Genomic DNA, 13,539 nt, shown 5'->3' on the forward strand with positions numbered 1-13,539 from the left:
GACAAAAAGGTATAAGCATGTTTCTAAATAAGTATCCTAACAAGAAGGATAATATTTAGTGTAAATTGTATATTATTTAACAGAGTGATAATCTGTCACTACTCAAGTAATACAGAAAATTTAGACTAAAGCTAGGCAAATGGAGGATTTTTACCTAATTCTCATGTACATTTAATAGCACTGAATATGTATTTTCTTCCACATGGAGGGAAATGATCTCTGGAATAATAGCAAAGACCAGTACCAGAATATAGGAAGGATCTGGAGTGGGCCCAGGGACTTCCCATTTGTAGAAACTTCTCATTTATGGACAGGAAAAGTTTCGTTTCTTCCACCTATCTCAGTGCTTCCAAAGCATAATATGACCCCACGGAATGCATGTTTGCTCTGCTAACCAGTAGCCATGGGAAAATAGAACATGTAAAACAATCTTCCAATATTAGGGCAAATTCGTTGCTCTTGATAGAAATAAGGATATCAAAGAAGTACTAATTACAATAGAGGGAACTTAACAACTCTGACTTGAGTTTCTACAATGAGCATATGCCTATTTCAGTGGTTCCTAGGAAGAGATGGCCCACAGAGCCTGACTCATTCCCTCCTCAGAAAAGATATTCACAGAGGAAAGAAGATTATTTCTCTTTCTCACATAGCTTGAGTACCTGCAGAAAATGTTCACCCTGGTGAAGGAACATTTCCTAACTGTCCTCTTGGAGCCTTTCAGTCATTCTCCTTATTGTGCTGTTGCACTGTCATTGTGCAACACCATGGGCAGAGATTCCCAAATTTCTGTGGGGCATTTGTTTTAGCGTGCTACCAACTGCATCCACCTTTTCTCACACAGTTCTCCTCCTACTAGCACTCCTCAGAGGGTCCACACTGAGAGCCACTATCAGAGCAAAGTAAAGCTGTACTGTATTCAGGCTTTCTTTCTCTCACTGTGCTCTCTTTCCATCCACTCAGAATTACACATTTGTATAGTCACCCTTAATAAAACCAGCAATATTTTGGCCTTCTGAACCATAATGTGAAAACACTCCACCTCACCTACAAATACTGAATTTCAAGGGAGGATTTCCAAAAGAACTTTGTTTCAGTCTTTGCAATATGATCCTGCAATTCTTTGCCTTAATTAGCAGAAACACCACAAAAAGAGGAGCAAGTGGAGTGCCAAAAAGTTTACCTGTGTGCTAATGTACTTTCTGCTGCAGGTTTACTTATATGGGGAATTTAATTATTTATTCAGGGGAGAATTTTATCATTTAACTAGTCTTGAAAAAAAAATCTGATGTTTTTCTGAGAGATTTTCCATCAAAAATGGAGATTTTTTGGTTTGATTTTCAGCAGGTTAATGCATAATTGTCTCGATAAACAGTATTTAAGTGAAAAACTAACAAGCTACAAGTAGTTTTTATGAATGATGGCATCTTGTAGCCAGTGTGTGTTGAGGAGTTATGGATTCAGTAGTTCAATAAGATGCTTAAAAATTCCTAGTAAAACATGCATAGAAATATTGTCAATATTACCCCTTCTCTCCCCCCGCCCCAGATTACAAACATGCAGAGATAATGGTTTCAAAGAAAAAAGGCTTCTCTGAACCCAGTGCATGTCAAAATTCAGTCAAGCTTCATATTTACACCCACAGTTGATTTCCAGACTTAGCACAAGGCTGAAGAACATTCACAAATATGATGCACACCAAATACACAGCGCAATAAAAACGGTAATAAAATCTATTAGTAGCTAAAAGATTTTTTTTTTGTTTCTGCAACTCGTGTGACAGCTTAGAGTAAAAATTTCAACTACAGTTTTAAGAACAGTTTTAGTGATGCTTTCTGACACTAGAATCATAAACATGTATTAGAAAATTACATTTGAAGAGAGTCACTCCTCGTGAACAGTTTAATAGCCTGCTAATTTTACTGGAAGATGTAGCTTCTTCTCTGTTTTCTGTAGTTCTCTATCTAGACCTATAATGAGTAGGATAAAGTAACTGATAGTGAGAGCTGTAGTAAAACATGTCTACCTGATAGTGATAGATTAAGAAGTGAAACAATACTATTGGAAAATGTGAGAAAAGATCCGTGCCAGAATCCTCTTGGGTTTGCCAGTTTAATTGTGCTCCTGGGTATGCACTTTTCAAGATTTTCTTCAGTTGTGGCATTGAAGGAAAAGTAAAATGAAGTGACAGAACAGATTAGACGGCGATAATGGAAGGGAAAGTGAATAAACCAAGTGTAAAGTTTTGATAGGAAACACTTGTGCAACACCCACTAGTTACATGTTTGTTGGGGTGGCTGTTTTTTTTCCTTTTAAAATTTGTGTAGCTCCAACACTTTGATGAAGATGTCTAATGATGTTTTTTATCATATAGTGATTAATATTTAAGTAGAACTATGAATGTGTTAATAAAATATACTTCTTAAAGGAGCGAGCTCTTCAATGTTATCAATAATGTTAACTTTCTCTATTAAAATGGTACAATAGCTTTATTGTGGGGAAAACAAAACCAACAACCCACAAATACTATTGCTGCTCTTCAGTTTGTTGCTCTACACTAATTCCTCTTTGTCTACAATACATTAATTATGACTGGAATTCTCTTTAATTAGTAGCACATATAATCTATTTAATTACAGAAAGCATATGATTAAAAAAAAGAAAGTATAGCCACAATAAACCTTCGGATTTTTCTGAGGACCAAAAATCCAAATGCAAAGCTGTGTGATGATGTTTGGTCAAACTGGCTAGCAGCAAGAAAAGTATTTGAAAAGGTCAAAAGAATGCTTGCTTCTTTCTTTCTTTTTCTTTCTTTAATATCTTTCTGCAACTGATTAGCTTGCTAAAGATCACTGAAAGTTTGGATGGTTCCTCTGTAAATCAGATATGCCTCCTACAAGTTTCACAATGCTTCCTTCAGAAATTAATTGTTTTGCAGTTACTTGTTAAAGAATCTCCCCCACGTGAAAAGCAAAATCTCACTAGATGCGGATTTTACACTACACTAGATCAATCCCAATACCAGTAAATGGATATTATTAAACAGCATGGGGTAGTGCAAACTGGGAAAGAAAACTTGTAGTGTGCTGCCTTTGAGCAGCCCTAGCTTGCATGCTGTGACAGGGCAATTGTCGACATGCTTTTTCATGCCAATCTGCAGCTTTTTCAACTCTAGATGCTATGGCAACCAGGGTTTAACAGACTAAGCAGCTAACAAGCTTCCCTGATGGAATTGTCTGGTTGTATGATTGCCTTGTCTTAGGGAAAATATAAAATAGACTGAAGATGCTTGTGGACATTTGTCAAACTGATTATAATTTGGACACTCAGCTCATAATTATCCATTATATATTGCATAGTATTGACCAGCAGTGTTTTCCATGCTGTCTGTAGAGAACACGAGTGCCTTTCTGTACAGCCTATTTCCTGTGGAAAGAATGGGGTTTGGTTAGGCTGAGTTGGTCAACATGGCAGGTGAGATCATGTGGATATAGAAAATAAATGCTACTAGCAGAGGGTTTGGTTTTTTTCCCCTTCTTTTTCTCTGTTTTCAGTAGGTTCTTTTATAAACAAAATAAACCTGAAGTTCACTATAAAGTAGTGATTCTTCACACACATAAACCCACAAAAGCCTACATTTTCAAGACAGATTTTTAAAAGTCTTTGCATTTCTTGGTGTTCGTTATCAGGAAGTTCTTTTTGTTTGCTACAATGTGTGGTTTGTGTTTCTTGCTTGCTTGTTTGTTGGTTTTTAATTTGTTCACAGAAGAAAAGGGAATTGACCACAAAACATGGGCCTAGGACTACTTGTTTGCAGTCTGAGATCTGGGGAATTTATCACTTTGCAAAGACTACTTAACCACCTGTAGAACATTTCTTTGTTGCTTTGAGTTTGTTTCAGTTACAACAAAAGCAAGCTAGGTAGACTTTTTTGTTACTGCTGTTGTCTGTTTTTTAAAATGTATTTCTTGAGGAGGCAAACTCAAAACTAGACTTTTCTGTCAGGACTTCTTCAGCGGCGTTGCCACTCATACCACACTCTCAGGTGAATGGGTTTGATTTGTTTGTAGTAGTCTTCAAGAGGATGCCAATAAGATTTGAGTTCAGAAGAGGACCTCTGTCTTTGGCAGGTTGATTCATGCAACTGGATCACCACAGATGCTCTGGATTGAAAGCATCTTCTCAACGGTTTTATTTTAGGAGTGCTCTGTACTGCTGTTGGTGTATGAGGCCAGGAAATAAATATCTAGCTAGTTCATTCTCTCCTGTAGGCAACCAAGTTCTTTATGCAGTTGTGCAGATCTGTGTGGAGTACCATGCTCAGGAGCTCTGGAGTTAATGTTACAATTGTTCAGCCTTGGATGGGATACTTGCAATCAAGCATTCTTCTTGCAAACATGGGAGGGGAGTTCATTCAGTTCCAAAGTGAAAAAACACCAAATGTTTTTACTCAATATGTAGATTTATTAGTTCTAGTATTTGAGATGCTGAGTTCACACATGGTTCATAACTGTTTATCCAGTTTATATGGAGGAGGATTTGTAGTTCATCTTTGTTAGTAAGACATCCATGAAAGGCTTAATCTTTAACTTGTGAAATTTTCGACAAACAGCTTTCCAGTTAAATTTAGAGACACCCAGCAAAGCCAATACCTCCTTTTAAGCTGCTCATCTAGATTTCCACTCTACTGGCAAGCAAGATAAGTCCAGTCTTTAATTTATATGAACCCCAGATTAATATCTGTAGCCTCCTCCTCCAAATAATGAATTTGTTCATCACAATGAGGCCTTTTTTTTCCTCCTTAAATCTAAATTGTTAGAGTAAAAACTTTTTTGGTGTGAAATCAAATTTATTTATATTTTTTTCATATCACCTTTTTTTTTCTCTGAATGAGTAAATGAATTAATAGTCCTTTCAGAAAGCTGAGTTTTAAAATATATTTAAAAGGTTAAAAAATATTTTAAAGAATTTTCTTATTATTGTTGACTGAATGGTAAAAATGCCATTATAGTAATAATTTCAGTGTCCATGTAATCATCTTTGGCTAATTGACTGTAGCTGTGATCTGAGGTACTGGTGGTAAGGATGATCTCTGATGATAGGGACTTTATGCCTCCCTCTTCGCAAGTTCAGATTTCTCACTGTTAGGTTTGGGAACCACATTTCTTTGCTGCCAAAACTACTTTTCTTTGTTTGCCCATGAGAGAGCTTTTGATAACTGTTTCATGTGCAGGGGCTTCCAGGTCTCAAACACCATCTAGCTGCAGTAGAAGCCATTGGCCTCTTTTTGACCACCTAACATTTGTACACGCACCACTCATAGAATTTCTCTGTGCCTTCAAGCATAAAAGTCAAGTTTACCAGTTACAGACACTAGAAAAAACCCTCCCAAACAAATGACTGTAGGTTTGATTTATAACCTTCTGATCTGTTTATGCTGTGATGAATCATGTGGATCCCCTCTCTCTAGAACTGTTCATATCCAGGTTGGATGGAGCTTTGACTAACCTGATCTAGTGAAAGGTGTCCTGACCCATGGCAAAGAAACTAGAGGACTTTTAAAGTCTTCTTCAACCCAGATGATTCTATAGCAATTAAATTTGTCCCTTTATAAAGGGAATGTACACATTTGAATGTGTACATTCGAATTGCATATGATTGGCACTTGGGCAATCAGATCATTGGGCAATAACAAAACCAAAATACTTTGGTTTCCTCTTTTTTTTTTCTGGACTTCTCAATGTATAATAATATTATACTGAAAGCAGTGATTTTTGGTCTCATCAGGGTAAGCAGATGTCGGACAGAAGAGATTTTGAGCTGTTGTAAGTGCAGTTTCACCTTTTTGTGAATTTCTACCTATTCAGTTTTAGGAGAGTGTGAGGCAGTAATTTCTGTCTATTTTTACCTATGGAGTTTACCTGATGAAAGTTCGCAGTGACATTGACCTTGAAGGAATGGACATCAAAGAAACAAACCACCCTATGAGATACTCCTAAAAAACAGCATCAAAGAGCATTTATACCACTGGGAAAATGAGGAACACATCATCAAGTTACGAGCAGCACACAAAGAAACCTTCCCAGTATCTTGTGACACAAGAGTAACTTGGCTTTTTTTTGGGTGTGTGTGTGCGTGCCACTGAACACTGCCATTTTTACTCTTGCTAATTTGAGATCACTTTTAAATGATTCTGTAAGCATAAAGGAGGAGGGTAAAAGCCAAATAAAATAAAGGACAGCGAAACAAAGTGAAAGAATAGTATGTCCCTGTCAGATTTGCAGATTTGCCTTAGATAAACAGTAATAGAGTAAAACTGACTAAAATCTTAAAGAAATTTAGCATTGTAATTTTAATTTCTAGTGACTAAAAAGTTATTAAACATTCTCAATGCCTTCAGTTCTGAAACTAACATAGAGTGACTGAGTACAATTTATGTACTTGAATCCAGCTCTGCACTAGGAGCTGTTCAGTCTGTGTGGTATACAACTAGTACGTCAGTGACAAGAATTGACAGTAAATGCCCTTCAGTAGAAAGCAACAAGGCACATTCTCATATATGTAGGAAAAAAAGAGGCAGTACCTTTTATAAGAAGATTTCAGTCAGGAAGGAAATTGAATTTTTGACATCTAACTTTTACTTATTGCACCCTTAATTGTAGTGATAGGATGAGGGGCAATGGTTCCAAACTAGAGAAGAGTAGATTTAGAATGTCTGTTAGGAACAGGTTATGCACCACGAGGGTTGCCCAGGGAGGTGATTGAGGCCCCATTCCTGGAGATATTTGTGTTGAGGCTCCATATGACTCTGAGCAACCTAGCTGAGGATGTCCCTGCTGACTGCAGAGGAGGTTGGACTAGATGACCTTTTAAGGTTCCTTCCAACTCAGACCATTCTATGATTCCATAATTTTAAAAAGTTAAAATTTTCAAATTAAGGATTATTTTAAAAATCTATTTTCTACTATCCCAACTACTTTGAATCTTATATTAAGTACCTCCTATAAAAGAACTATTAAAATGTATATAGATGAACATTAAATATTTGATAGAAGGTAAATGTTAATTTCTACAATAATTTCTTTGTATAAAGCCTCAAAAACTCCAAAAGGCAATCTGAACAGTTAGGGCACATCAAGTATAAGGTATTTGTAATTTTAAATGTATGCATAGATACATGAATACTAGTGCTGGTCTCTTCTCAGAGATAATTAGTGACAGAACAAGAGGGAACAGCCTCAAATTGTGACAGAGTAGGTTTAGACTGGACATTAGGAATTTTTTTTTCACTACAAGAGTGGTCAGGCATTGGAATGGGCTGCCCAGGGAGGTGGTTGAGTCACCAACCCTGGAGGTGTTTGAAAGTTGTTTGGATGTGGTGCTTGGGAATGTGGTTTAGGGCAAACCTTGTAGAGTAGGGATATCACTTGTGTTTGGTGATCTTGAGGGGCTTTTCCAACTGGAATGCTTCTGTGATTCTGTAAGTCAAAGTTTTTTCATATTTTTTTTTTGCTTGAAGATCAGATTTCTGATTTTTGTAACCATCTATCTACAGAAGCTGTGTAACAGTAGGGTCCAAGTGGTGAATGTATGCATTTCAACTGCTCTTCTCATTTAGAATTTTGAACTGAGAATAATACTTCACACAACCTAATCTATTTCCACTATGATGGACAAATAATCCTGATTTCCACATTTTGCCTTTACCTGCCTGCCTCATGACTTAATGAGTGACTGCTTCTCGTGCTAGCATTCAAATAATTGTGTTGTTTTGTTTTGTTTTTCAGGGAAGAGATAATGCAAGCACCTTTTTTTGCTTGTAACGCTGACAATACAATAAACCAGTAGCAATGCAGTGCTTTCTGTTCATCTTGAGGGAGGGAAGCATTCTTTTTACTACAAGATGATATTAAAAGACATTCCTACAAAGGTTCAGCCTCTGTAAAACAGTAATTTTTCAGCAGCTTGAAATGGTTGGCTGGAGCACGCATCAATTTGTTTGCTATAGCTAAGATCTATTTTATCAATACCTTTCCTCTATGATTTACATTTTTCTAAATGTCACTGTTTCTGTGTGAGAAACGAAGTGTGGACCAATTAACTGTTGATTCTTTCTGCCAAGAATAAATGTTGTGATCTAGCATATATGCAAGATGGAGTAAATATTCTATGATGGGAGTGCAGAAATTGCCAGGCTACTGGTGAGTAATACATCTTGAATGTTACCTGGAGATGTGAGTCAGATGCTAATTATTGATGTAGAGTCTGTTATAGAAATTGTTGGAACTGGGAAGAAGGAAAAAAAAGGCAAGATGAAGAAGTCTAAATTTTTAATTGCTAACTTTTCTGGCTCAAAATATAGCTTACCTAACCTACTTGGAAGTTATATTCAGCTAGGAGAAAAAGAAAATATGGGTTGTACAGTTAAGAATGGCTTAAACAAAACAAGACTAAAACCCCTTAGAAACTCACCGCACAAAATGAAGTAGATGACTGAAGGAATCAAAACTTCAAAACAACACTGGGTCTGCTCCATTCAGGTGAAGCTGTGGTAGAGAATAGAAGTGGGGTTTTGTCAAGAACCTCATCCTCAAAAGTGTTTCTTGTTCTTTTTAAGCAATCCAGAGAATGAAGTGTTGTGGACTCTGATTTTCTGGTGACCCTAGGGTAGAAACAAAGGAATGTCAGAGAAGTTCACAGGTACTTGCTGGTAATTCCTGTTGCTTGTTCTCTGACAACTGGTTACAAGTCTAGAAGTTACAAGCTTTGACAGTAATGAAAATACCCAAAATACTCAGGTACATATTTGGTAGAGAATAGGTGGGCAAAAAAGTGTTTCTTCTTAAAGATTTCCATCAGGTAACTTTTGGTTATCATCATTGCTTTGTACAGATAGGGTTGGTTTGTTTTGTTTTCATTTCTAAGCTTAACCAGTATAGACATTACTTTCCTCTCATACAAACCAGACTGTGAACCAACCTGTTTTTACTTACCACTGTGTAATATCACCAGATGATGAGCATGGGTTACATGTATGATCCACAGTAATTTGTAGAAGAGTGAATTGTTATGGCAGCTGTCTCTTATTTTCTTTCACAATGAGATGATCTCTCTGTATATACACACCCATCTAAAAAATATTTGGTTTAGAAGTTTTACATAACATTAAAGTAGCAGCTGGGTCTCAAGAATCTGGTGGATTGAATACTTTTCCTTTTCTTTACTTTTTTCCCCAGAGATGCTGTTTCTGAAATCTTAGCTTCTGACAATCACAAAGGTGAGATGAAACTGTAAGTGCAGTCTTCCATTTCTGGAATTCATGACATGAATTGACTGCTTGAGAGAGAGATTCTTTTAAAGCAAAGGGCTATTAAGGAATTCAGGTTATGACACAGCACACATAATCTTTCACGAAGATGCTTGTTGAGAAACTGCCCTTCATACAGGAACAACCTCTTCTAGAGATCCTCATCGTCAGCCCACCTCAGTACTTCTGCCTGTGCTCAGTTGTATATTGCAGAATCACAGAATTAACCAGGTTGGAAAAGACCTCCGAGATCATCAAGTCCAACCTATCACCTGACATCTAACTAAAACAAGTTACTAAGCTAAGTCTCCTTTTAACAACCAGTCTCCTTTTAAACGCATCCAGAGGTGGTGACTCCACCACATCCCTGGGCAGCCCATTCCAATGCCAATCACTCTTTCTGTGACTAACTTCTTCCTAACACCCAGCCTAAACCTCCCCTGTTGCAGCTTGAGACTGTGTCCCCTTGTTCTGTCACTGGTTGCCTGGGAGAAGGTACCAACCCCCACCTCTCTACAACCTCCTTTCACGTATTTGTAGACAGCAAAAAGGTCTTCCCAGAACCTCCTCTTCTCCAGGCTATTTGGCCCTGCAGACTTATTTGTGGGAGGAAACCAGCAAGAGAGTGCTCATGGTCTCTTCCAACCTGGTTGATTCTATGATTCTATCATTTATATAAGCATGACTCTGAAAAAGAAAAAAAAAAAAATCCCTTGTCTAAGCAGATGCTTATACCTGAACTCTCTGAAAAGAGAATTTCACTCTCTCCCATCACATTTAGACACATTTCTATAGGCTGTGCAGGAAATGGTAAATAATGTTCTATTAGGTAAAACGTCTGGGGATAAACTAGTAACAGACCAGGCACTACTTATTTACTTCTTATATGGGGTCTGTTTCAACTGTTTGCTTTGGCAAGCCTTAAGAGCTATTCTACACTTTGCAGACTTCCAAAATTTCTAAGAGTCAGGATAGCTGGGCAAAGCAGAACTGCAATATTAATTGAAATATTCAGTTTGGATAAAAGTTGCAAGTAATCTACAAGATTCTATGTGTTTTGGAAGTCAATTTGACAGGGTTTTGAAAATAGCTGTACTGCAATCAGAACTCCTTTCTCCAGCACAAGGACCTTTTAATACTATTGGATAAGGATGTATATAGCACAGTACATTAATGTTGCTTTAATGTGTTCAGTAGTACAGATGAATGCAGTAATTAGGCACTAAGGCACTCTTTTTTGCTATGGCTTGATGAGGTGGTCAATTACCTGTGTGGTATGACAGCGAGTGGTACAATTGGTTTAACTTAAGTACATTGACAGAAAAGGCCACTGTGATGTACATTAGTTGCAGTGAAAAGGTTCTTTTGAGTTATTACCAACTTAAAACCTCCAATATCAATTAATTTAATTTGTTTAGAGCAGTTTACATTCTACACATCGTCAAACCTTTTGCTATCACAGGTTGTACTGTACATTAGGTAAATTATAAATGTCTAACCAAAAAGGAAGTATTTGGCCAGAACGGCTACTTAAGCAAGATTAAAGGTAACAATTTAACAGGAATTTGCCTTTAACTGAAGCCCTTAAACTAAGACTGATAGAAAGCAGTTTTTGAGAAGAAATAATGCATACAGATTTATATGAAATGGTGTTCGCTCTATTTTCCTTTTTTCATTAAATTTAATGAATAGATATGCCTTTTTTTGTATTATTTTGTGGTACCCTACCATTAAATGATACCATCTCTCTCTCTCTCTCTTTTTTTTTCCCTTTTCCCTGCCTAAATAAATTCTGATTCTTGTCACCTACAATCTGTACTGGAAGATTTGAGACATTATTCCTAATTGAGATTTTTTACTGAATATATTTTAAAGATAAATTTGTTTTATTCTTTCACCCTCTATTTAAAAGGATTTTTCACATTTTTATCTTCTAAAGGAATTGTCAATGAGAAACTAAAACTGCGTAGACTATACATTAAAATCACTTTAGTTTTTAAGCTGTCACGAACTGTTTCAAAAAATGCTAAGTTGCTATTGTTTAATGTCTGTCATTTTATAATGCTTTAGAAGTTATCTATCCTGTAAAATTATTAACTGATGCTAAAATTGCCTTGTAAGTATTAGGACAATAGCAATTTTGTAACAGCTGGGACACTGCCAATGTAAGATAAGTACATTTTGCTCTGTAGATTCATAAAGTGCTTTGAAATGGTTTGTAACTGATGGATGGATGCATTTTCTAAGTGTAGAAAGCAATATTTTGTAGAGGGAAATGGCTTGAAAGCTGACACACATGCATGCAAATGCCATTCTCTTCAGTAAGTAATTTGCTTTTTCTTTCAAAAGCATAAATGGCATAGTTAGACACATTATTTTGTATATTGCACATAACAATACAAGATGCACAAAAACAGCAAGTACAAAACATTTCATATTGATAGAGGAACCCATGGCTGTAGTATATGATTAGCATAAATGTATACACACTGAAGAAATGCCTTCAGGATTAAAAAGTAAGGCTGAAAACATGAAAAGTTCTTCCAACTTCAAGAAATGGAAACACTTAGCATACACTTTTTGTTTCTCAACCTTGTACATTTCAAAAGTATTTAAGCTATGTAGGGTCTTAATTAGGTCTTGCACTCTGTACTTCATCTTACTCTGATGGCTCTGTATCAGGCTTTAACTTTGAAGGTAAATCAGTTAAATCCTTGAAGTGTTTGTGTGTCAATGTTAAAACCCGGGAGGGTAGTGCTGTGAAGTACATATAGGCAGAGAGAGTACAGATCAGATTTATTTTCTTGTAATTTACGAACTAGTTAATGCTAAACTGATTTTTTGGTTGTCTATCATTGTATCATATTTGTGATTTACATCATTGTATTATTTAGGTTCTGTATTGTAAAACCAGGACTGTTGATGAAAAGCTTTGGCTAGATTCTGTAGCAATCTTTCTTAAGATGGTGCTTCAGGTCTTTGCCCTTGGAAACTTCCATGCCTACTCAGATATCCAATCTTGAGAAATCTCAGCCTTACTGAACATAGGAGAATAATACAGCTAAGTCTGCACTGAATAAGGCAAGGAATCTCAGTCTTAGTCTGGAAAATGGTCCCCAGTGAAATCTTTGGAATATCAGCTTCAGCAGGTCTGCTCAATATGATTAGTGTCAACATGCGGCCTTTTTGTTTAAAGAAAGGAACATTTCCCTCATAGAATTTTGTTAAATTTCTCATTCAACAATTATTGTAATCATGACCTCTATTGTTCATCATTTCCACGAAAATTTCTGCTTCTACATCAACTTCTTTCTTAAGATACATATTCCCATTAGATACATAACAGCCATTAATCTTAATGGAAGCTATGCTCAGAAATGGAGTGAGAAAGACACCCAGGAGGTTTTGTCACATCTTTAAATTCACTACCCCAAAAAAAATTATTTGAGCTAAATTCTGATAATGAATGCACATTGCTGAAGAATTAGAATTTAAAATATATTTACACAGTTACTGAATTTATCTTAAGAAGAGTTGAAACAACACTTCTACTGGATTGTGTCGCAGATTTCACGCTGTGTCCTAAGAAACGCTGCTTGTTTTGTGATGCTGTAGGAAAAAGAGTAGGGTTATAAAAAACAGACAGGTTGGGGCTTATTTTCTTTGTTCCTCACATGTGAACACATCAGGTGGTTTTTGTTTCCCTGAAGTATATATTTTTTTATAATATACCCCCCTTTTTTTTACTTTGATCTGCCATAATATATAACATAACATAACACAACAATATAGTCTAGTGTAGTGTAGTGTAGCATAGCATAGTATATTTAAAAGTCAGTATTTGAACACCATGACCACATAGTTTTATCTGTTTCTGGGCTTGACACCTGTAAAATGTAGGAAACAAGAACCTGAAAATCAACTTTTTCTGTTTTGTTGTTATTTTTTTTCTTTTTTTCATGGGTATAAACTGTTTAAAAAAAACTCTCTTTGATTGTTTAAGCTTTTAAAAGTATTTAAACATTTATTTTCACAATAGTCACCAGATTTCGTGACTACAAAGCTGTGGCAGCATCGCAATGCAGCTATATGTGATTAATAAGAAAAGCATGCCCACAAAACAACCAACCAACCAAAATCAACTGTCCTTCATAAGTCACAGCTATCTCTCTGTGTATTAAAAATTGAATCAATCTACTAATAAGAGGAATATTTGTTTTTAATTGAAAATT

At 36.2% G+C, this 13,539-nt stretch overlaps 1 long non-coding RNA gene across 1 annotated transcript; it reads left to right on the top strand.

Annotated features, from left to right (window-relative positions):
• Positions 1-7,792: 7,792 nt before the first annotated feature.
• On the top strand, positions 7,793-13,060 carry LOC135180808 (uncharacterized). The gene is made up of 4 exons (XR_010304567.1): positions 7,793-8,201; positions 8,618-8,700; positions 9,237-9,277; positions 11,133-13,060. It is a non-coding gene; the product is annotated as an uncharacterized LOC135180808 (long non-coding RNA).
• The last annotated feature ends 479 nt before the right edge of the window (positions 13,061-13,539 follow it).

Source organism: Pogoniulus pusillus, chromosome 1 (assembly GCF_015220805.1).
Source record: "Pogoniulus pusillus isolate bPogPus1 chromosome 1, bPogPus1.pri, whole genome shotgun sequence".
NCBI lineage: Eukaryota > Metazoa > Chordata > Aves > Piciformes > Lybiidae > Pogoniulus > Pogoniulus pusillus.